This window comes from Microtus pennsylvanicus, chromosome 14 (genome assembly GCF_037038515.1).
Source record: "Microtus pennsylvanicus isolate mMicPen1 chromosome 14, mMicPen1.hap1, whole genome shotgun sequence".
NCBI classification, from domain to species: domain Eukaryota; kingdom Metazoa; phylum Chordata; class Mammalia; order Rodentia; family Cricetidae; genus Microtus; species Microtus pennsylvanicus.
This window is the reverse complement of record NC_134592.1, coordinates 38237971-38260064: the sequence shown is the minus strand read 5'-3', so window position 1 is coordinate 38260064 and position 22094 is coordinate 38237971. Positions and strand designations below refer to the sequence as shown.

At 43.9% G+C, this 22094-nt stretch overlaps 1 pseudogene; it reads right to left on the bottom strand.

Moving 5' to 3' along the window:
- Positions 1–955: 955 nt before the first annotated feature.
- LOC142834806 (eukaryotic translation initiation factor 2 subunit 1 pseudogene) lies at positions 956–2272 on the bottom strand (annotated as a pseudogene).
- Positions 2273–22094: the final 19822 nt, after the last annotated feature.

Sequence of the window (22094 nt, the reverse complement as noted above, 5' to 3'; positions counted from 1 at the left end):
AAGATTTCATAATTTTGATAGACATTTAATCCTATTTTCTCCTGGACGTTACAGTTTCAGATGTGCTTAATATTCAAATCAAATGGAATTAGTTATAATGCACGGTGTATAAGGAGACCCTACATTCTCTCTTTCTTCCCCAAACTGCCAATCAATTACCCTTCTGCTATATATTGAAAAAAATAATCTTATCTCTTTATATAGAGATATCTTTATCATGTACCAAAATTCTTGTGAAAAATCATATTTCTGAGCTTCCTGTTATATTTCTGAAGTCTGTCTCCTGACACTAAGACTTCAATGCTGTGTTTTTATTGTGGTGTAGACTTCGCTGTTGGTGGAGCTTATTCACCCTTCTTGCTAGGAGGCTTCACTCATTTCCTGTTATGGCCACAGATGAAATTTCCCCACAGGCTAATGTGTTGAGCACTCAGTTCTCAACCAGGACTGATGATTAGAGATGTTCTGAAAACTCTTTTAAAAATTACCTTTTCAACCAAGTATGGTGGTGCATGCCTCTAATCCCTGCCCTTGGAGGGCACAGCAGATGGATCTCTGTGAGTTCAAAGCTAGCCAGGGTTTCATAAGAAGACCCTATCACCAAAAACAAAGTAAAACTCTAAACCTTTTTTTTCATTAACAATTTCATACATGTACGAAGTGCATTCTGGTTACTGCACCCACCCTAACCTTCCTCCCACACTTTTAGCACCCCCACCCATCCCACCCCCACCCCATTCAAGTCAGCTTCTCGAATCTTTTGGAGGACAAGCTGTTTCCTTTCTGCTGCAGCATGAAGACTGTCCTCTGCTATGCTTTCCCACAAGCCTAATGTTCTGTTTTATGCATTTTCAAGTATTTTCTTCCCTGTTTTCATACTGTTCTCAACTTGTGTGGACACTGCTTTTCTCAGCTAGTAATATTCAATATACCTTCCTTTCTTTTTTTTTTTATTTGATGTTGGCTTGAATACATTTTATATAGGAAGGTTGGGACTGTTTGTGTTGGGTGCCCCTGGTAAATCTCATGGAGGCACTGAATCCAGAGACATCAGAAATGGAAACCGAAAGCCCAATTTTAGGGCTGCTCTTTAAGATTTGCCTCTGGTCAAATCAAGCCACTCCCTTAAAAAATGCTTGAGGTGTTAGAGCTTCTTTGTGGCTGACACAAGGAGGGCGGTTAGATTCTGGTTTGTTGAACACTTGAATACTTGGAAATAAAAATATCCAGCTTCGAAGTTTTCAATACTGGAAAACTTTCAAGTCTAGGGTTTCCAGCCAGGAAGGGCAGCTTCGTATTCCTTAAATCACTATTTCCCACAAGGCTAATCTTCAGCTTTGGCTTCCATTTCTTCTGCGTCATCATTCCATCCACCTCTGCATTTTCTCTCTCAAGCCATTCCAGCTGCCTTGCAAGTTCAGTCTCATCTGTGTCTGTGTCCACTTGGGGCTCCATCTGAACACACCTCTCTTCTCCTCAATCTTCTCTTTGATGACTGCCATAGCTGAATTGAGAACAGAGAGGCCTTCTGTTCTCTCTAGGTCATTGACATCACATAACTGGGTGGAAGGGAGCTCTTAGGTTAATCTTGATGGGCATGGTTTCTGCAGAACAATTCAAACTTGCTTTCAGGGCTTCTTTTACAGCATCAATTCCTTCATAACCATAGCAAGCTACTTCAGTATCTGATCAGAGTTTGACAGCTTGTGGGGGTCAAATGCCTCATGCTATTGCTAATGAGTACTTCTTGCTCATTTTCGTTCATATCTAAACTATCCAAGATGGGTCTGAGACTGCATACTTAAAGGCCTCGTAAGCACCATAGCCAGGCTTCTTGTACTTGTCATCAAAGACCCAGGCAGTCCTCTGGACCAGGCTTTCCAGCTGCTTGTCTTGGTATATTCTAATACCTCAGCAATATGGTGAAGAACACTACAGACAGTTTTGAATTTTGTAAATTTGTCTTCATATTTGATTGCTTCCTCTGGAGAAAAATCTTCTTTTTGACAAATCAATATATCCTTTTTCTGTGTCCACTCTAATAACAACTACACATTCATTTCTGCCAATGCGGATCAGTTTGTTTATAGAACGGATACGTCTCCTGGATAATTCGCTAAGAAGAATCATGCCTTCAATGTTATTGTATTCCAACAAGCTGACATAAGACCCCATTTCAGCAATGGATCTTACATTCACCATCACTACATCTTCCACCTCAGGGAATCTGTGTTGATAAAATCTACAACTTAGACCCGGCATTCTGAGGAGTATGTGTGAATCTCAAACTAGGGTCTCACACCATGCGCCTTAATGGCGATGAAGAGATTTGGACACAGAACCTCCTCAGTGTGCGCTTCACTCAACCCAGAGTGCCTGAGGATCCACCTCTCACGATATCACTCTACCTCCCTTTCAAGCATATTGAATTGCTTAATTATTTTTAATGGCTGCAAATAATTTAAGATGGATAAAGTGGTTTACTAAGTGGTTTCTTACTGATAAATAGCCGAGACATTTTTAGTAGATTTTCTGTAGAGAGAAACTGTATCCACGTGCACACATTTTGTTTATGTTCTGGTTTGGTTTTGATTGGATGATAAAACACTGACCAAAAACAACCTGGGGAGGAAAAGATTTTATTTAGCTTACTGGTTATAGTCTGTCACTGAGGGAAGCCAAGACGGGAATCCAGAGGTAGGAACTGAAGCAGAGACCACAGAGGAACACTGCTTTCTTTGGTTTTCTCAAATTTCTCTTTATTTTTATATTTATTTTATGTTTATTCTTCTCTCATAGATTATATCCTGACAAAGTTCCCCATCCTTCCACTTCCCCAGTCTTCTCTCCTACCTCTCTGGACCCCAGATTCACTTTCCCCTCAGAAAAGAACAGGCCTCCAAGGGATATCAACCAAACAGCATAACAAACCACAATAAAACAAGGCATGTACCATCATACGAGACTGGATGAGCAACCTGGGGAGAGGGTCCCACAAACAAGCAAAAGAGTCAGAGAAAGCCCTCGATCCCACTGTTAGAAATTCCATAGGAACACCAAGCTACTCAGCTATAACACGGTATGTAGAGGACCTAGGTCAGACCTCTGCAGGTTCCCTGATCTCTGTGAAGCCCCATGACTTCCAGCCAGTTGACTCTGTGGGCTGTGTTCTCCTGGTGTCCCTGACCCCTCTGGTTTCTCCAATCCTTCCTCCCCTACTCCATAGGACTTTCTGAGTGCCGCCTAATATTTGACTGTAGGACTCTGCATCTCTCACATCAGTTGCTGGATGGAGTCTCTGTTTCTTGAGTGGCAGCAGCTGCGTGGCGGGTGAGAGAACGAGATCCATAGGCACACACCATGCAGAGTGAGACTGGATATTTATTTAGTATTTAGTGGGTTATGGAAGGGAAGGGGAAAGGGGAGAAGGAGAGAAGGGGAGCAGAGAGAGGCAGAAAGAGAGAGACAGACAGACAGAGACAGAGAGACAAAAAGAGAGAAGGAGGACGGAGGGGGGGAGAAGAAGGGGGAGAAGGGAGAGAGGAAAAGAGCCGGAAAAGGAAGGAGCTCAGGCTGGAAGCAGAAGGAAGATCTGCTTGCCTCAGTGTACAGAGGAGGGAGTGGGTGGGGCTTGTCTTTTAAAGAGACAGGACAGACCATTACAGTCTCTGTAGTCTCTTTGATCATGATTCTGCTAGGCTCCAGTCCCAGAACACTCTGTAGATGGGACAAGCTGTAGGTTGAAGGTTCTGTGGCTAGGTTGGTGTCCCAATCACTCCACTTGAGGCCTTGCATGGTTATAGATGATGGCCAGTTCAGGCTCTGTATCCTCCATCACTAGGAGTCATTGCTAAGGTTATTATCATAGATTCCATGGAGTTTCCTTTGCACTAGGTTTCTACCTGACCCCCTTGTCCCCAATTCCAGTCATTTCTCCCAGTAGTTTCTTCTTCCCTGACCCCACCCGATCCCTCCATTTCCTAACCTGCCCCCAGTCCACCTTGAAAATCTATTCTATTTCCCTCCCCAGGGAGATTCTTGCATTCCCCCCATTGAGCCCTTCTTGTTACTTACCCTCTCTGGGTCTGTGGACCATAGCATTATGATATTTTATTTTATAATTAATATCTATTTATAAGTGTGTGCAGACCATGTTTGTCTTTCTGGGTCTGGTTTGTCTCACTTAAGATGATGATGTGGAATACCTCTCTGTATGCTGTGAATATGTTTTATTATTTGGTTAATAAAGAAGCTGATTTGGCCAACAGACAGGCAGAATTGAGCCAGGTGGGAAATCCAAGCAAAGATAAAGGGAAAAAGAAGGTGGAGTCTGGGAGACACCAACAGTTGCTGGGGAAGCAAGATGTGAGGTAACAAGCCATGAATGAGCCTTGTGGTAAAACATAGCATAGAAATGGGTTAATTTAAGTTGTAAGAGCTAGTTAATAACAAGCCTGAGCCATAGGCCAAACAATTTTTCATTAATATTAAGCCTCAGAGTAGTCATTCAGGAACTGGTGGGAGGGAGAGAAACCTCCAATTACAGACTTTTTCTAGTTCTATCCATTTGCCTGCAAATTTCATGATGTCATTGCTTTTAACAGCTGAGTAATATTCCTTGTGTAAATGTACCATATCTTCTTGATCCATTATTCAGTTGAGGGACATCGAGGTTGTTTCCAGTTTCTGGCTACTACAAATAAAGCTGCTATGACCATAGTTGAGCAAGTGTCCTTGTGATAGGATGGAGTGTCCTTTGTGTATAGGCCCAGAGTGGTATAGCTGGGTATTGAGGTAGATGGATCCCCAAATTTCTGTGAAACCACCATACTGATTTCCAAAGTGACTGCACAAATTTGCACTCCCGCCATCAGTGGAGGAGTGTTTCCCTTGCTTCACATCCTTGCCAGCATGAGCTATCATTTGTGTTTTTGATCTTAGCCATTTTGATCAAGATGAAATCTCAAAGTAGTTTTGATTTGCATTTCCCTGATGGCTAAGAATATTAAACTTTTCTCTAAGTGTTTCTCATCTATTTGAGAGTCCTCTGTTGAGAATTCTCTATTTAGATATGTATCCCATTTTTAAGTGGATTATTTGGTTTGTTGATGTCTAGTTTCTTGAGTTATTCATACATTTTGGAAATTAGCCCTCTGTCAGATGTGGAGTTGGTGAAAATTTTCTTCCATTCTATGGGCTTCTATTTTGTCTTACTAGCAGTGCCCTTTGCCTTACAGAAGTTTTTCAGTTTCATGAGGTCCAGTTTATTAATTGTTAATCTAACACTAATATCTGCAATATTGGTGTTTTATTCAGGAAGTTGCTTTCAGGGACAATATATTCAAGGCTATTCCCCACTTCCTCTTCTATCAGGCTCAGTGTATTTTTTTTATGTTGAGGTCTTTGATCCCCTTGAACTTGAGTTTTGTGCAGGGTGATAGATATGGCTCTATTTGCAGTCTTCTATATAGTGACATCCAGTTAGACCAGCAGCACTTGTTGAAGATACTTTTCTTCTTCCATTGCTGGATCCTCTGAAGCTAGAGTTACGATTTGTGAGCATCTTGACATGGGTGCTGAGAATTGAACAGTGGTCTTACAGAAGAGTAACAAACGCTCTTAGCCATTGAGCCATCTCTCCAGCTCCTGCACCTCAATTTTTTCTTTAAAAAATTCAAAGATTTATTGTGTGTGTGCGCGCACACACACACGTGCACACACAGGTACTCACAGAGTTAAGTGGAGTTGTAGTTACTAATAATTGTGAGCTGCCTGGTGTGGGTGTTGGGAACTAAACACAGGTCCTCTGGAAGAGCAGCAAAAGCTCTTAACTGTTCCTCCAGACTCCTTTGAAAAACGCATTTCTTCTTTCATAATTTCATACGCATGTGTAATGTTCACTCATTACTCTCTTTCCCCTCCTTATGCTCCCACTAAACTCCCCTTTCTTCCTGAGAAATCCTTTCCTGCTTTCATGTCTCCATTTATGTGTATGTTTCCTGCTACACTTAGTTAGGGTTCCTGATATGAACGTGTGTGTGTGTGTGTGTGTGTGTGTGTGTGTGTGTGTGTGTTAATTATTTGAGTAAGAAGAGCTTGTTCACTTTTCGTTTCCAAGGGCAACTTACTAGCTATATTACTGAGGAATCTAACTCCCTCTTCAGCAACCTTTCGCTGCCCATAGCTCCTCATGGAGGAATGAGACTCTTGAGGCCTCTTCCCCATCCAAGATGGAATTTTGATGGGGTTAGTCTTGTCCAGCAGCCACAGTTGCTGTGTGTTCCTGGGTACAAAAACCATGGCATGTCTACAATACTACATTACACAGCACCCTTTCCTGTCCTCCAGCTTTCTACATGTTTTTCTTCTTCCTCCTGAGATGCTCCCTGAGCTACAGGGGATGATATAAATGTCCAATTTAGGGTTGAACATTCTCAACACTCTGGCCAGATATGAGCTGCGTTAACTGTTGCCCATTGTAAACAGAAGGTTCCTCTGATCAAGGTCAAAAGCAGCAGTAATGTAGCAGCATAAACAAGTATTCAGAAGGCAGTTTTAACACTGTTTTGTTTTTAAAGAAGAGTTGTAATCCCCCCACCTGCCGCTCCGCTACGATTTTCCTAGCCACGGACTTTTGAACAGGTTTACTGTACCAGCTATGAATTCTACCTATAGAGTGAGTGTAAAACGCTATTGTTACAAAAGTAACTGTCTGCCGGACAGTGGTGGTGCACACCTTGAATCCTAGCACCAGGGAGGCAGAGGCTGGCAGAGCTCTGTGAATTTGAGGCCAGCCTGGTCTACAGAGTGAGTTCCATGACAGCCAAGGCTACACAGAGAAACTCTTTCTCAAACAAAAAAACAAAAACAAAAGCAAAAAAACAAAACAAACTAACAAGTAGTTGGCTATTTCTGTAACAGGCCTGCCACAGCTTGCTAGGACCATTAACAGCTACTACCCCCTCCCCTGTGAAGTACCTTCCAGGACCATGACATTGACCCAGTAGGAAAGAAGATTCTAACTCAGTCCCAGCTTGCAGTTTTCATGTCCTGCAACCAAAGTGTGTGCTGTCTTCAACAATAGGGTCTTACCATCTAGTTCTGGGGGACAACAAGAGCAGTAGCAATAGCCTGGATTGTTTGGGGGCCTCTGGGTCCTCAGTGACCAGCAACTTATGAGGAAGTATTCCTCATTTGGGCCTCTCATCTATGACTTTTGGGAGCAACACTATCCACTCACGCAGGTTGCCTCCCTTCACATCCATATATTTATTTGAGACAGTGTCTTTCTGTGTAGTCCCGGCTGTCCTGGAACTCGCTCTGTAGACCAGGCTGGCCTCAAACTCACAGAGATCCTCCTGCCTTTGTCTCCTGAGTACTAGGATTAAAGGTATTCTCTATCACACCTGACCAAACTTTTTTTAAATTAATGTTTTAATTAGATTACAGACCAGCAGGTCCTCATACAGCTTTTTCATACATCTGTAGCTTTCGTAAACTTGCTTCTGTCACTTCTCTAGAGGTGGCAGAACCTGGGAGAGTGGAGTTCATAAACGAGAGGGACTAAAGCCTCGTGCAATAGCCAACTTTATTCAGAGCCACAGAGAATGACTCTGAGGGTTAAAAAAGGTCACACGAGCAAAGTTCTCTAGAGTTAAACTGTATAAAACCATAAGGACAAGCCACACTTGGCAAAAAAAAAAAATCATGTTTATCCGCAGAGGTACATAAAGGTTAACACCAGCAAGCAATAATGAGTAATCCAAAGTAAACTCGCTCCTATCAGTTACGCCGGGAGGAGCGTGGAAACGCATCCCGAGAACAAGTCCATGTTTTGAAGAAACTGAGTCACAAGACTCTTGGATTTTGTTGTTTTTGTTGTTTGTTTGTTTGTTTGTTTTTAATTTTCCCACAAGCACTGAGAATTCCCTCCCTCCCCCGACTCCATTCCTGGACTGTGACATACCACCACTCCCTCATCCCTCCACCTGCCATTCCCAGTTAAAAACAACAAAAACAAAAAAAACCTTTCAACTCCAGTATTCCTTCCTGTACCCTAAATTCTGATCTGATCTGTTGGAACATAGTCTTTTCTCTCTCCACAGCTTCTGCATTAGTTCAATTTAATTTTGAGTATAACCAACCCAAAACCCTGGTTCAGAGGACTTTTATAATTAAGAAACTCTATCAGCTTACTCACACTGTGCCTTGAATACAGTACCTTTATTTGATTAATTTGTCTACTTCTCAAGGTCATTGAGGTGCTTGATTGTCAGGGTTTGGATCGTAAGTGTCCCCCAGAGAGCTGTATATTAAGGGCTTGGTCACCAGCCTATGGCACTTTTGGGAGGTGGGACCTAGTGAAGAGAAGTTAAGTCATTGGGGTGTGTCCTTGAAGGGAATATTGGGACTCTGACACCTTTCTCCCTCTCAAGTCCCAGCCCTCGAGAGATAAGCTGCCTCCGTTGACATGTGCTCCTGCCATGATATACTGCGTTGCCACAGAAAGAGCTACGTGACCGTGGATTGAAACCTCTGAAACTATGAGGCAAAACCAAGTTTTCCTCCTCAGAAGCTGATCATCTTGGGTATTTTCATCAGAGGGAGGAAAAGCCCAGCAACACCCTTGTCTTCCTATCACTTTGATTGGCATGCTCTAGCTAGCTTCCGCCATGATTCCAAGATGGCTGTACCCCTGCCGAGTATTCCACAAACATAGTAAATAAAGAATCCAACAGAGGAAAAGACAGCTTATTAACACGCATTTATCTCAAGACTGCTTTCCCAAAGACTGCTCCCTGAAGAGCCTCCCTCAGATCCCATTGGCTAGACCCGAGTCCTCTTGCCAATTTCTAAGTCAAAGACTGGCAAGGATCCTGGAACCACCATGATTGGTTCATGTCAGAGGATTTGTCTTTGTTCTACTTCCATCTCCATAGCTGTGAGAAAATGTCCTGACAAAATGCAACTTTGGGAAGAAAATGGTTTTATTCCAGGTGACAGTCCATTATTGCAGAGAAGTCACAGTAGCCAGAGCTTGGGCCAGCCGGTCACATCATAACCGTAGTCAAGAGCAGACTAGCCTACACGCCTGCTCACTTCCTCACTCGCTCAGTTATGATCAACTTATGCTTCGCTCTTATACACTCCAGGGCCCAGCTCTTGGAATAGCGCCAGCAACATTCAGACTTGGTCTTCTCATCTTAATTAACTGAAGATAATCCCCCAGAGACATGGCTGTTAGTTAACCTAAAGTAGACAATCTCTCATTGAGGCACCCTTCCCAGGTGATTTTAGATTGTGTCAAGTTGACAATTAAAACTGTCCCTCACACCTTTGAGTTAAAGAGTCACAGTGAACTGCCCATTTCCTTCCTAAAATAAGAGAGGCACTGCCTGTCAGAAACACGGGACTCAGCTGGGCAGTGGTGGCGCACACCTTTAATCCCAGTGCTCAGGAGGCAGAGGCAGGTGGATGTCTGTTTCCAGGACAGCCAGAACCATTACACAAAAAAGCCCTGTCTCAAACACACACACACAAAAACCCTGTCTCAAACACACACACACACACACACACACACACACACACACACACAGAGAGAGAGAGAGAGAGAGAGAGAGAGAGAGAGAGAGAGAGAGAGAGAGAGTTCCAAACAAACATGGGACACATTGCGCAGTGGATAATCGATTGTGACTGTCACATCTTGGAACACGTTGTTTTCTCTGCTGCTACAGCTCTCCTGTGTTTACTCTCCTCTCTGGCTACTACTCTTGCGGTAGCTCCAAGGGAACCATTCTACCTCCTCCAGATTGACTAGACACCTCCCCTCCCTCCTGGGCAGCCTGTGCCTTGCTTGTATGCATCAGATTCTTGCTCCACAGCTCCTGCTATATCCCAGTTTCTTTAGGGTAGGCGCTGGGACTCATCTGAGTCTGTAATTGTAGCCTGAGAATGGTGAACACACAGCACAGGGCAGGCGTTTAGCTCGTGTCTGCTGAATGAAACCTGTTTGCTTTTGTTTTACTCCAGAATTCCAATTCTAACTTCAAAACGGATATCAACATACAGTTTTCTGTGTATGAATGATCTCTTTGCTGGAGTTTGGAACTGGGCTGACCTTATCCATACCAAGCAAATTGAAGAATTTCCAAGACAAAGTCTTTTCCCCTGGGGTGTTACCTACAGTGGGGATTATTGGTTCCTTAAAAGCATAGAGCTTAACAGGTGTTTGCTCAACATATGTCGTGTGTCCAGCATTGTTCCTGTTAGTATTTTTTTCAAGATTGTCTCTGAGTGTGGAGTTTATGTTCAAGGCAGTATTTTTCAATCATAGGTAATGAAATGAATTTTGTGGCTCAAAACCATCATTAAAAGGAAAAGAGAAGGCAGCAAATTTAAACAAAATATATCAGAGTATATCACTCTTGGTAAGGTGCTCTAGGACCACACAGGCTCATGTGTGTGTTTGTATGATGTACTGGATCAAAACATAAAAGGTGTAAGGAGAATGGAGAGTTGAGGTTCAGCTTGGGCTATACAGCAAGTTTCAGGTCAGTCCTGACAATAGAGCAAAACCTGGACTCCATAAAAAATAATGATAGAAGCACTTGGGAGGCAGAGGCACGCAGATCTCTGTGAGTTCGAGGACAGCCTGGTCTACCAGAGCTAGTTCCAGGGCAAGCTTCAAAATTACAGAGAAACCCTATCTCAAAGAAACCAAAAAAAAAAAATTGATAGTAATAATAAATCCCACCACGTGTCAGACATAGAAAGATGACTGTCATGGTGTCACATAATTTCCTCATATGTGAAATCTCAAAGTGTTTATTTCATAATAGTTCAAGAAGAATATTGGTTTTCAGGGACTGAGAAAAGGGGTAAAAATTAGTCAAGTGATACAAAGTTCTAGTCAGAGCAAATAAGCTCTTGTATTCCATTGTACCATAGAATAAATTTAGATTATTAAGCCGGGCGGTGGTGGCGCACGCCTTTAATCCCAGCACTCGGGAGGCAGAGGCAGGCGCATCTCTGTGAGTTCGAGACCAGCCTGGTCTACAAGAGTGAGTTCCAGGACAGGCTCCAAAACCACAGAGAAACCCTGTCTCGAAAAACCACAAAAAAAAAGGAATAAGTTTAGATTGTTTATATATATATATATATATATATATATATATATATATATATATATATATGAATTTTGGATGATTTTACCACAAAGAAATTTTAAGTCATAAGACTCAGACACTCACCCTGATGTGAACATTACACAATGTATACATGAGCCAACACATTACATAGCAGACCATAAAATTGTGTCATTTTTATGTGTCAATAAAAAGTCTGTCTCCTGGAATGGGAGGAAGGACATCAGGACATGGACACCCAGAGGAAGTTAGAAGGGACTCTAATACCCAGGGCTGGCAGAGTTTTTACTTTGAATGAATGAATGAATGAATGAATGAATAGGGGAAAAGTCACAGCTCTCCTGTTTTCCAATGAAGAGCTAAGCTTTATGTCTACATAGACAGTATGGAGCGGAGACTGCAAGTGCTGACATGCGCACCACGGAGTGGGCGCAGTTGTTGACAATGTCTCCTTTCAGGGAACATGCCAGAGGTATGGACAGTGGCCTGGTTTCCCTCTGTCCTTTGCAGGGGGTGTAGTGGAGGGCTCACCCAGCCAGGAGATCCTGCACTTTGCTAACTGGTTGAGAAGTGTGGTTGGGGTTTAAAGAAGAAGAACCCAATTCTGAGTGCCTTCCTATCATGAAGGTCACACCTCACATTTCTGACTTCTCTCCCCTTGATGGTTTCTAAGAAACAGTTACAATGGAGAATTTGTCCACATGTTGTATTCCTGGTCATTGTTCTCAGCTGTTGATACTGTCAAATTGCTGAGACTATAAGAAAGGTCTTGCTCCCTGCCCCACCCCAAAACACACACACACAACAACAACTACTACTTCTACTACTTTGGTCAAGGTAAGAAAGATGGGAAGCTGACTTGGGTCAGTCATCAGAGCAGTGGAGGTTGATACACACCTTAGTACCCTACCCCAGGGTGGGATTTGACCTTAATTAAACTAGGGGAATGCAGAATAAAAGGAAAGCCAAGGACAAGAACTAGAGGTGAGGGCTCCCCCAAGAACTCAGTGGTTCTTTGGTTGTTTTATTTCCCCCAATGACTTTTCTGATATAGAATATTGGTTTGAGATGCATTACATTAGTTTATGCTGAGGAATATTTGCAAAAAATGTGTTGTATTTTTTTTTTTTACGTTGCATTTGCTTAACTCTGTGAAGCTGTGTTACTTTGCCTGCCTAAAACACCTGATTGATCTAACAAAGAGCTGAATGGCAAATAACTAGGCAGGAGAGGGATAGGCAGGGCTGGCAGGCAGAGAGAATCAATAGGAGGAGAAATCTAGGCTCAAGAGAGGTGGAACAAGAGGAGCAAGAAAAGGAGAAGTGGGGGACACCAGGGGCCAGCCACCCAGCCACCCAATCAGCCATGGAGCAGAAAGGAAAGAAAGGTATATAGAATACAGAAAGGTAAAAGCTCAGAGGTGAAAGGTAGATGGGATAATTTAAGTTAAGGAAAGCTGGCTCCCTTCAGCCTTCAGGCTCAGCCTCACCTCCAGACCACGCCCCTGTTGTGGTCCTAAAAGGCGTCCTGAGTGCTGTTTCTTGGAAAGGGGTTTGATGAAGTGGAACGGGAATGGGGCTTGGATATTGCTCATGTGAAGGCACGCCAGGTCCTTTGTCATGTGGGCCAAGCCCGGAAGAAGTGTGCATAGGGGGAGAACCAGCCCTCTCCTGCTGCCAAAACTAACTTGATTGCTTATCTTGCAAAATCAGGTGCGTCCCGCGTGACTTGGCTCGTGGACAAGGATGCCAAGCCCTTTGTATTCCACTACTTTACAGCTCAGGACTCAGAAGTTCAAGGCCTCTGTAGCTAAACCTGGCCTTCCTGGTTATTATAAAGGCATATTTGCCAGTATCGGGGGATGGGATGTTTTATTTATCGGTTTGTTTAATTTATAACTTTGGATGTTGGCTATGGCCCTCCATTTGTATTCATGCCTGGAGCCTTACACACTGTAGGGTCGCTCTGTGCTTCACTGTGGGCCAGATTTATTTATTTATTTTCTTGTGGTGTTAACAGTTGAACACGGGGCTTCATGTATGCGAGGCGAGTTCTCCCCCACTGAGCAGTCCCTGCTCTGAGAAGATTATTATTAGCCCCGTGATGTAACCCACTGAGCTGACTGGGCAGTCCAAGGTGATTTCTAAAAAGTAATCCTTCAAACAAAACTATGAGTATGTCATTAACCGCCTCAAAGATTTCTGTCTCTGTTTTCGGGGCTCCGGGTGGAGCCCTCAGCTTTTCCATGCTCGGCAAGGGCACTGCCGCAGAACAGCCCTCTTGGCCCCCTTGCCTCAAAGCTTTTGACGACGGCTGACACTGCTCCCTGGGAAATAAGTCCTTGATTACTCTGAGGCCGGCAGTCAGGTGGGACCTGCCTTTCATTGGAAGAAAGGGTCAGGCCAAACTGGAGTTCACAAGAGAGCAGATGGCCGCTCAGACCTCCCCGGGGAAGCCGAGAGCACAGGGCAGCTTGGAAATGAGGGATGGGAGCTCCAGGCAGACTCTGGTGGGCATAGAGAGGCAAAGGCAGGTCCAAGAGAAGTGGCCAAGAAGTGACGGGAATGCCATGGATAAAGAAGGTAGAGGTGCACTGTGCTTAAGGAGGGTTGGTATTTCAGGGCTCATATAGTGTCTGTTCAGATTCTCCTTATCTTCGGCCCTGGCGCTTGTCCCATGTAAAAACCTTCTAGGGAGTAGGGGTGGACCATAGATGTATGGCTCAGGACTTGGCAACAACTTCTAAGGTGCAGGTCAGAACAGCAGTGAACATACAGTGCATAAAATAAATCTCCTATTTTGTTCATTTATTTTTGTGGGCTGGGATCAAACTTAAAATATCAACCATTTGCCACTGAGCTACACCCCTTTTCCTGAATTTTTTTACATAGTTTCTTGGTTTATTTAAGACAATAATGTTTATACTGGAATAAGCTCGAATATATGTACATATTTTTCTTTTAAAAATTGTTATTTTATTTATTTTATTTTACATCCTGGCCCAAATTTTCCCTCCATCCTTTCCTCCAAGTCCCTTCCCCCCACCTCCCCTCTCCAAGTCCCCCCCCATCCATTCCTCTCCATTTTTATTCAGGAAAGGGCGGGTCTCCCATGAGTATCAAGCTGCAATAAGACTAAGCGCCTTTCCATCTATTATTTTTAAAGGGAACAGATTTGAGGAATAACCCATTTATACCAAGGGAAAGGATATTTAAATAAGACTGGAAGAGAAGAGGTAGAATAATAGGCCAAGATAGTGTTATGTGATGTTCTGATTGTGTGCTGACAAATAAAGCTGGCTTGGAGTCAGAGGGCGGGGTCAGTTCTAGCCAACCAAATTAACCATAGAGATTTGGACGACTGTAGAGAGAGGAGACAAGAAGTAGTAAGGTGGGAGCCTAAAGAGGATCCTGGCCCTTTTGGTTGGAGAATCTGGAGAGGTAGCAAGCGACTGTGGCTGCTCCCCTGCTTCTCTGACCTTTCAGGTTTCTACCCTAATATCTGACTCCTGATTTTTATTGATTTTAAGATTAATTAGATTTATGCTTTCAATGAGGTCTCATCTGTAAAACCCTGACACTTATTCTCTCTGGAGATGTGAGAGGACCAAGAGCCCCACAGCAAAGCTATATGGGGATTGGTGAACAAGAGGGTAACTTTTACAATAAGGAATATGGCAGAAAATATACATAAGAAAGGCCTGAGTAAAACCAAACGTCAAGAAAAAAATCCCAATCAAACAACAAAATAAAAAATATGCACAGCTTTGGTGGACTTTAAATCAAGGTTTTAAGCACAGACTGCAATCTAGACATCAGGCTCTTCCTTTACAGATGCCTTTGTTATCTTCTTGCCTCACCCTCTTAAGTGTGGGATTGTGATGATTACAGGTATATGCCACCACAGCTGTCTCAGAAATGTTTTATTCAAAGCAGTTATAGTAAATGTCTTACTTTTCATAAACAAAATCGTGTATTTAAAAAACCACTTTAGCAATATTACAAAGAAAGGAAGAGAGATCTGCCTACAAAAACTTGGGAAAGGACAGCATGAATTTCCCCTTACATAATCTCGAGAAGAATAATTAGGGCAAATGTTCTAAAGGTTATTAAGAGTTAGATAACCTGCACCTTCTACCACAATGCCCATAAGTCTAAGCACATAGGAACTCTGTAACAAAGGGCAGGATTTACAAAGCAGGGGGTGGGCTTGAAGTCAAACCTGATAAGAGACCTTACACCAAGAGTCCTGAAAGGGCAAGGGGGCGGGACTAAGAGGGGCACCTAGAGAGCATGCTAAGAAATGAGAGCCATCTGGCAGGAAGAAACAAGAAAGATAAACAAGGTGACTCCTTTTCAAAGTCCTTGGGTAAGGACAAAGGGAGCCCATGGATGCGATCCTCATGACTCAGCCCTTCTCTTGGTAGAGAGTGGAGCAGAGAAGCCAGAGGAAGGATTATGCCAGGTGAACAGGAAGCCAACATCTTCCAGGGAAAGCCGAGAGATTGGGGCGGCTAGTGTCTTAGCAGAACACAGTGCAGAGATTGCCTCTTCTGTCATCTCCCTTCAGTGTGCTTATAAGAAACATATTATTACATGTTCTGGTCTTCTGTGGTGGTGGTGGGGTCCTATGCCTCATGCCCAGACCTATGGAGGTCAGGTCTTATTCTGGAAGCAGCCCCCCAAACTCTGAAGTTAAATAAGCACTCCAAATGCAGCACATTCAGAGAACGACGAAAACTGAGAAAAACAAACAAACAAACAAACAACCCCCCAAAACCACTGAGCTACAAAATGAAAACACAGAGGGATAGCCATGATTGTGAGGTTTTGTTGTTTTCTTTATTATTGAGACAGGATCTCCTTGTGTAGGACAAGCTGACCTCAAATTGGCAACACCACTTCAGTCTCTTGACCACTCGGATTAAAGGTGTATGCAATCACAGGGTCTTGATATGAGTATAGTAAAACTATCTCTGTCGTGAAAATAACTCTGCATGATATATAAATGCATTCGGACCAGTACAGGCAGAGAGAACAGACAACTGACAGCGATTGATCTGTAAGGGTCCACAGAGTCTTTGAAGTTGTGTTTTGATGAGGATAATGTTCATATAAGAGTTAACTGAATGAAAACCCTTACAAATGAACCTGACTGTTACAGGAAGCCACCAGAGACAACCAGTCAGACAGTTTATAGCCAACTGAAAGTCTTTATTCCAGCTGGCTGGGACTACACTCAGGACCCAAGTGTAGAGTAGTGTCCAGTGTTTAGGGCAAAGGGTTGTTTTTTTTCAAAGGCAAAAATCACACATGGTGTTTTCTCACTCTGTGATTAGTTGCATGGGAAAGTTTTTTGCAAGCAAGCAGATTAACAGAAGCTAAGGCAAGCTAGTAGCTGGAAGGGCAGGTTTGCACTAGCAGGCAGTTTAACAGTGGATAAATTGGCTGGGGCACCTTGACCTCAAGTTTCTAGAATAGAGTTGGGTAATTTTCCACAGAATTCTCCATAAAGATCTAATTCTGGTTAAACCTAAAACAGCCTCAACAAGAATACAAAATGGAGGAACCTCTGCACTCTCTTGTCTTGTCCCAGGAGTCCCAGGAGAACGTACAGTAGATAAAGGGTCTTTAAGGTTTAAGGTCACTAAGGGTTCTGACTCTACTTCTGAGGAGTCTGTGGGATTCAGTCACAGCATCTGTTCTCTTGATCTCTGTCAGAGCTGTGCGGATCCTGACTCTCCCAGTCAGCTTAGTCTTGTAAAGAGCCAGACAATTGTGAAAAGGGAAGGTGAGACTGTGCTGACTTCATAGGACCCCAGAAGACTTTCCCTTTTTCTTTTTCTTTGATAGGGTCTCATACTGTAACCCAAGCTAGCCTTGAACCCAAGATATTCTCCTACCTCGTTCTGAGCCCTGGGATTACAGGTGTGCACTGCTACACCCCGCAATCCTACAAGGACTTTAGACATGAGTAAGTACAGGACAGCCATTCCTTACAAAGATTACCTTATCTCTTTGTTCCTGAAATAAAGGGCCGAGCCTTTAGGCTTGGGTTTGAGAGGCTCCTCCTTTTAGATTCTCTACCAGCATTTTTCCAAAAGGTAAGTTATGTGTTCAAGGTAACCTTAAACTGCCATAGAAATTACTCTCTGGACTAGCAATACCAAGGTTACCCTGAAGGTTTCTAACACAGCACAGCCCTTAGTGCCATGTCTGTGTCTTCACAGTGGCCCTAGACTTATTACTTTGGCCGATCTGTTGGTGACCTGTAAAGCTCTGGACAGGGCAGGCCAGGCTACTGAATTCCGCATGGCTTCCTGGCAGGGGCAGGTGAGTTGCCTGCCAACAGGAAGTGCTAGCTAACAGATCTCAGAGGCAGGCAGAGAGGACTTCTGTAACTCTAGAAGCCAGGAAGTGCTCATTATAGTCTCTATAAAGGGACCCCTGGTGTTTTCTGGGCTAACACGGAGAAGGAATATTTATTTCTCAGCGATGGCTTTTGGAATTGGCAGGCTCAAAACTGGAGCAGGGAAAAGCAGATCCGGATGGTCATGTGATGGAATTACACCTGCTGAGATAAAGAACAGTGTGGCTCCCCAAGCAAGCATTCTTGCAGACGCTGCATTGCAAACCCCTGGCTCAAGGGGTGCTGGGATAATTTGTCTTTTGCCAACTAAAGGCAAATACATGCGGATGGGTAGAACCTGGCAGCTCCTCCAGCAGCCTTGTGATCTGAGAATCATTCCAACCCCCAACTCCACCCCCACGACGGGCACCTAAATCACAGGTACACAGTCACTCTTCTCCGAGGAGCACGGAAATACACGTCTGTATTTTTCCAGATCAAGAGAAATCGTGTTGTGGCCCCACCTGGATTTGGCTTGTGTGAGATGTCACCGATTTAACTTCCCTTCTGTCAAGACTGTGTTGGAATGCAAGAACTTTATTTGGTGGTGGAGAAAAGGGATAAGGGTTTGAGCTTCTCAACAGAATCACCGTGACTAGCGTTGCCTCTTTGTTGTGTGGCCCAGCTATTAAACGAAATGTTTCTCCTTGTAGTGCCTACTTTGCCCACCGAGTCTGCTACGGAAAGCTTTGTCTATCCCAACCCCACAGGGTCCTGTATAGTTAGAGACTGTCCCTGAGGCATTATCCTTGAACTGAATGCTGAGTTTGGGTGGTGGTGGTGATGGTAGAGGGAATTTTGCAGTTTGAAGAAATGTGTTTATCCCAAGGTTCTGAAACTAACATGTGTTTCACATCTAGCTTCTTGAGAGGTGTTGAGGAAGTGAAGGATAAGAACTCAGTATTGGGCGCTGCTAATAATCACATGACCTGGAGCCTCGTTAATATTTATAGAAGCCAGGACTAGAGACTGCATAGACATGGGAAACCCCTAAAGTGGAGTTCTAGCTTTTCCACTAAAACAACAACAGTAAAACAAACAGCCACCCCAATCAAATCTAAACAAGACAAAAAACTTGGGCAAACCTGTTCATTTCTAAAAAGCATTTTATTTACATTATTTAAAGTATTTATTGGGGGTGGGATATGTGCTGTAGTGCATATATGGAGATCAGAGGAAAATGTGTGTGGGTCCTGGAGCTCAAACCCAGGTTATTAGGCTTGGTAGCAAGCGCCTTCATTTTGAGTCTGCACCATTTTTTTCATTAAGAGTGATAAATGGGGGTGGAGGTGGGTACAGAGAGATGGTTCAGTGGTTAAGAGCACTGGCTGCTCTTCTTTAGGACCCAGGTTCAATTCCCAGCACCCACACAGCAACTCACAACTGTCTGTAACTCCAGTTCCAGGGGATCTGACAACTTCACACCAATGAACATAAAATAAAAATTGTTTTTTTTTAAAGAAGGATAAATGTTGCAGGGTAGTGATAAAGATTCTAAATAATGAAGGTAATGAAAAGGCACTGTGAAGGTACAATGGAGCAAGGCAAGAGTGGTTCCAGGAAGAGCTTTACAAGTATAAGGTTTAATATAGACAGTATATTAAGACTTAAGCAAGAATAATAATCTGACTTACACAAACGCATTATCTTACATTGAAATTAGTTTACACATCTCATTTCTTCTGCCCGAGAGGATGTGTCCTCTTCAGTGTTTTCTCCCACCGCATTGAGTGTTGGAGTAGGCCTTCCCGTTCCTGCCTGGAAGCTTCCCTCAGTTGTTGAACCGCTTGCTTGCTTTCTCTGGAGAACTTGTTGTAGAGGATCTTGTTTCAACAGCCCTCTGGCTGCCAGTGGGGCTTAGGGTTTGCCAGTTGTGATGACTCTGAAGCCCTTTGTCAGTTCTTCCAGGCCTGGAGCACTTGAGACCTAGTTGGGTTACATCCTGCTTTAGCCACTGAAGAGCTGAATCTCAGGCTTTGCCATGTTTTACAACCCCCAACCTACATATGGTTGTTTTTCAACAATGCTCCTTGTCAGAGCTTCAAACAGTCAACGTTCGCTTACTTTTTCCTTTACAGACCCACAACCCCATCATCTACGGAACTCTAAAATTCCAAGTTCAAAGGGGGACTGTTTGAGGAAATGAACCCAGGAATCGTGAGCTCAGAACTGAGCCAAAGGATCAAATGAATACTAAGTTTTCAGGTTTAGGGTGATATGTCACACTCAGCAATCAGTATGCACCAGAATCACTTGGAAGACATGGTAAAATGCAGATTCCTGGGCATCATCCCCGTTATACTCTGATTAAGAACAACTTGGGTGAATGTTCAGGACTCCTGCTTGGGCATTATGAAGCTTTTGAGGGGCAAAGGTGGAGACAGGGAGTGGGGGTTAGGGCTCGCTATGCTGCTCTGCCAGTCCTTCACCCTGCAGCTCTCCTGGTTCAGCTTCAGTTAGTAGTGAGGATTAAGATGTGCTCCATGGCGCCCAGCTTGTTATCACACAACCTAAGCTTTAAAGGTTTGAGAAATGATAATGTGCAAGAAGGACTTGCTGGCGTTCTCCAGAATCAAGTTGTAAGACCTTCATGGGAGAGCAGCTCTCCCTATGCCGGGAAGAAATAACATATGACCTCTGACAAAAGTGGACAAGGGGAACCTGACACCTGGCCTGGCCTCCAGGTCTCTCCATTTAGCTCTCTGTTCTGTCCTATCACAGAGTCCCCTGTGTTCTGCACTCATCAAACCTACCACAAAAATGCTCAAAATTTAACTGATTCTTTAGATCTTCATTTCTTTTTTATTTTATTTATTTTTCTTTTCCTTTTTTACATACTAATCCCAGTTCCCCCTCCCTTCCCTCCCACTCCCCCACCTTCCTCTCACCCTACCTCCCATTTGCTCCTTAAAGAAGTTAAGGCTTCCCATGGGAAGTATGAATTCTGTCATATCACCGTGTTGAGGCAAGACCAAGTCCCTCCCCGTCATGTCTAGGCTGGCCAAGGTTTCTCTTCAAAAGAAATGGGCTCCAAAAAACTACATCATTCATTAGGGATTGCTCCTGGTCCCACAGCCAGGGGCCCCACAAACTGTCCAAGCCACCCACTGCCTCTTGCTTTCAGGAGGGCTCTAGATCTTCATTTCTTAATGAAGGCTGTCATGTCCCGTACAATTCATATCAATTACATATATAGGCTTTACTTTTTGTTAATCTGTCTTTTGCTACAGAGGTCCCAGTCAAGAACTCAGAAGGGTGGAAAGAAAAGAGGTTTATTCTTTCCCAAGTGTGGGTCATTTCAGGAATTCTCTCCCGGGGGGGATTCTGATGCAGTAGCTCCCCATTCTTAGAAACCTAGTGGAGAGAGTATTGATTCTTCTACTGTAAACAATTGGCGGTGGACAAGCCACTGACTTAGAGGTCAAGCCTGCATTTGTAGGTGCCTGTGAAAACAGCTGCTGTCCTCCCAGCCTCCGAGGTTTGAAACAGGAGTAAATTGAGATAACAGATTCAAAACATTTGAAAAGTGCTCCTGTTAGTGAAAGGCACCCCCATCCCTCTGGGCATCCTCTTGCCTCAGTGGGGGAAGACCCCAACTGGTAACCCGTCTTGATCCAACCCTTCTAGCTGCTTCCAAGTAATCACTCAAGGGGAGAGAAGTGTTGCTGAGCTGCCTTTGGGCTACTTGATCTGGATAGGCTCATCTGGCTTTACGCCCTCTCCCAGAGAGTGCTACACGACCACACACATTTCTGTCTGAAGTCTTGCCAAATCAAGGCTTGAGATGACCCTCCTAATAGGGCTACAGCCTCCTTGAAATCTGCATGCACCTGTGTCATTAATGACCCCACTAACATCATTTTGCACAGTGTCACACCCTCTCTGGGCCACACTCAAGTGCCCACGTGTTTTATCCGTGAGCCAGGATTGTACAAGGGAGTTTGCATCCACACCCAGCCTTCATGACATGGCTGTGATCCCAGATACAGTGTGTGCCTTTTGAAGTTCAGAGTGATCAACTTCACATTAATCTTTATTCCCGTCCTCAATTCTAATCCTTTTGGCTAGGAGCCATTCCCAAGATTTCTACCCTTTCTGGCCACCTTGAAACAAAGTAATGGGAAAACAGGTTTCAGCTAGAACGCACAGTCCTTGCCTTTTTGTCTCTCTGTGTGTATTTGTTTCTTAAATTTATTTATTTTTTGGGGGGGGGCGGGGTGTTTCGAGACAGGGTTTCTCTGTGGTTTTGGAGCCTGTCCTGGAACTAGCTCTTGTAGACCAGGCTGGCCTCGAACTCACAGAGATCCACCTGCCTCTGCCTCCTAAGTGCTGGGATTAAAGGCGTGCGCCACCACCGCCTGGCTTTCTTAGATTTATTTTTATGTTTTAATCATGTGTGTGCAAGAAGGTGGTGTTGAATGCCTTGAAGCTGGAGTTATAGAGAACGCTGAGTCACCCTGTATGGGTGCTGGGAACCAAGCCCTGGTTTTTTGCAAGAGCAATACGTCTTCTTAACTTCTGAGCCTTCTCTTTACCCCCTAC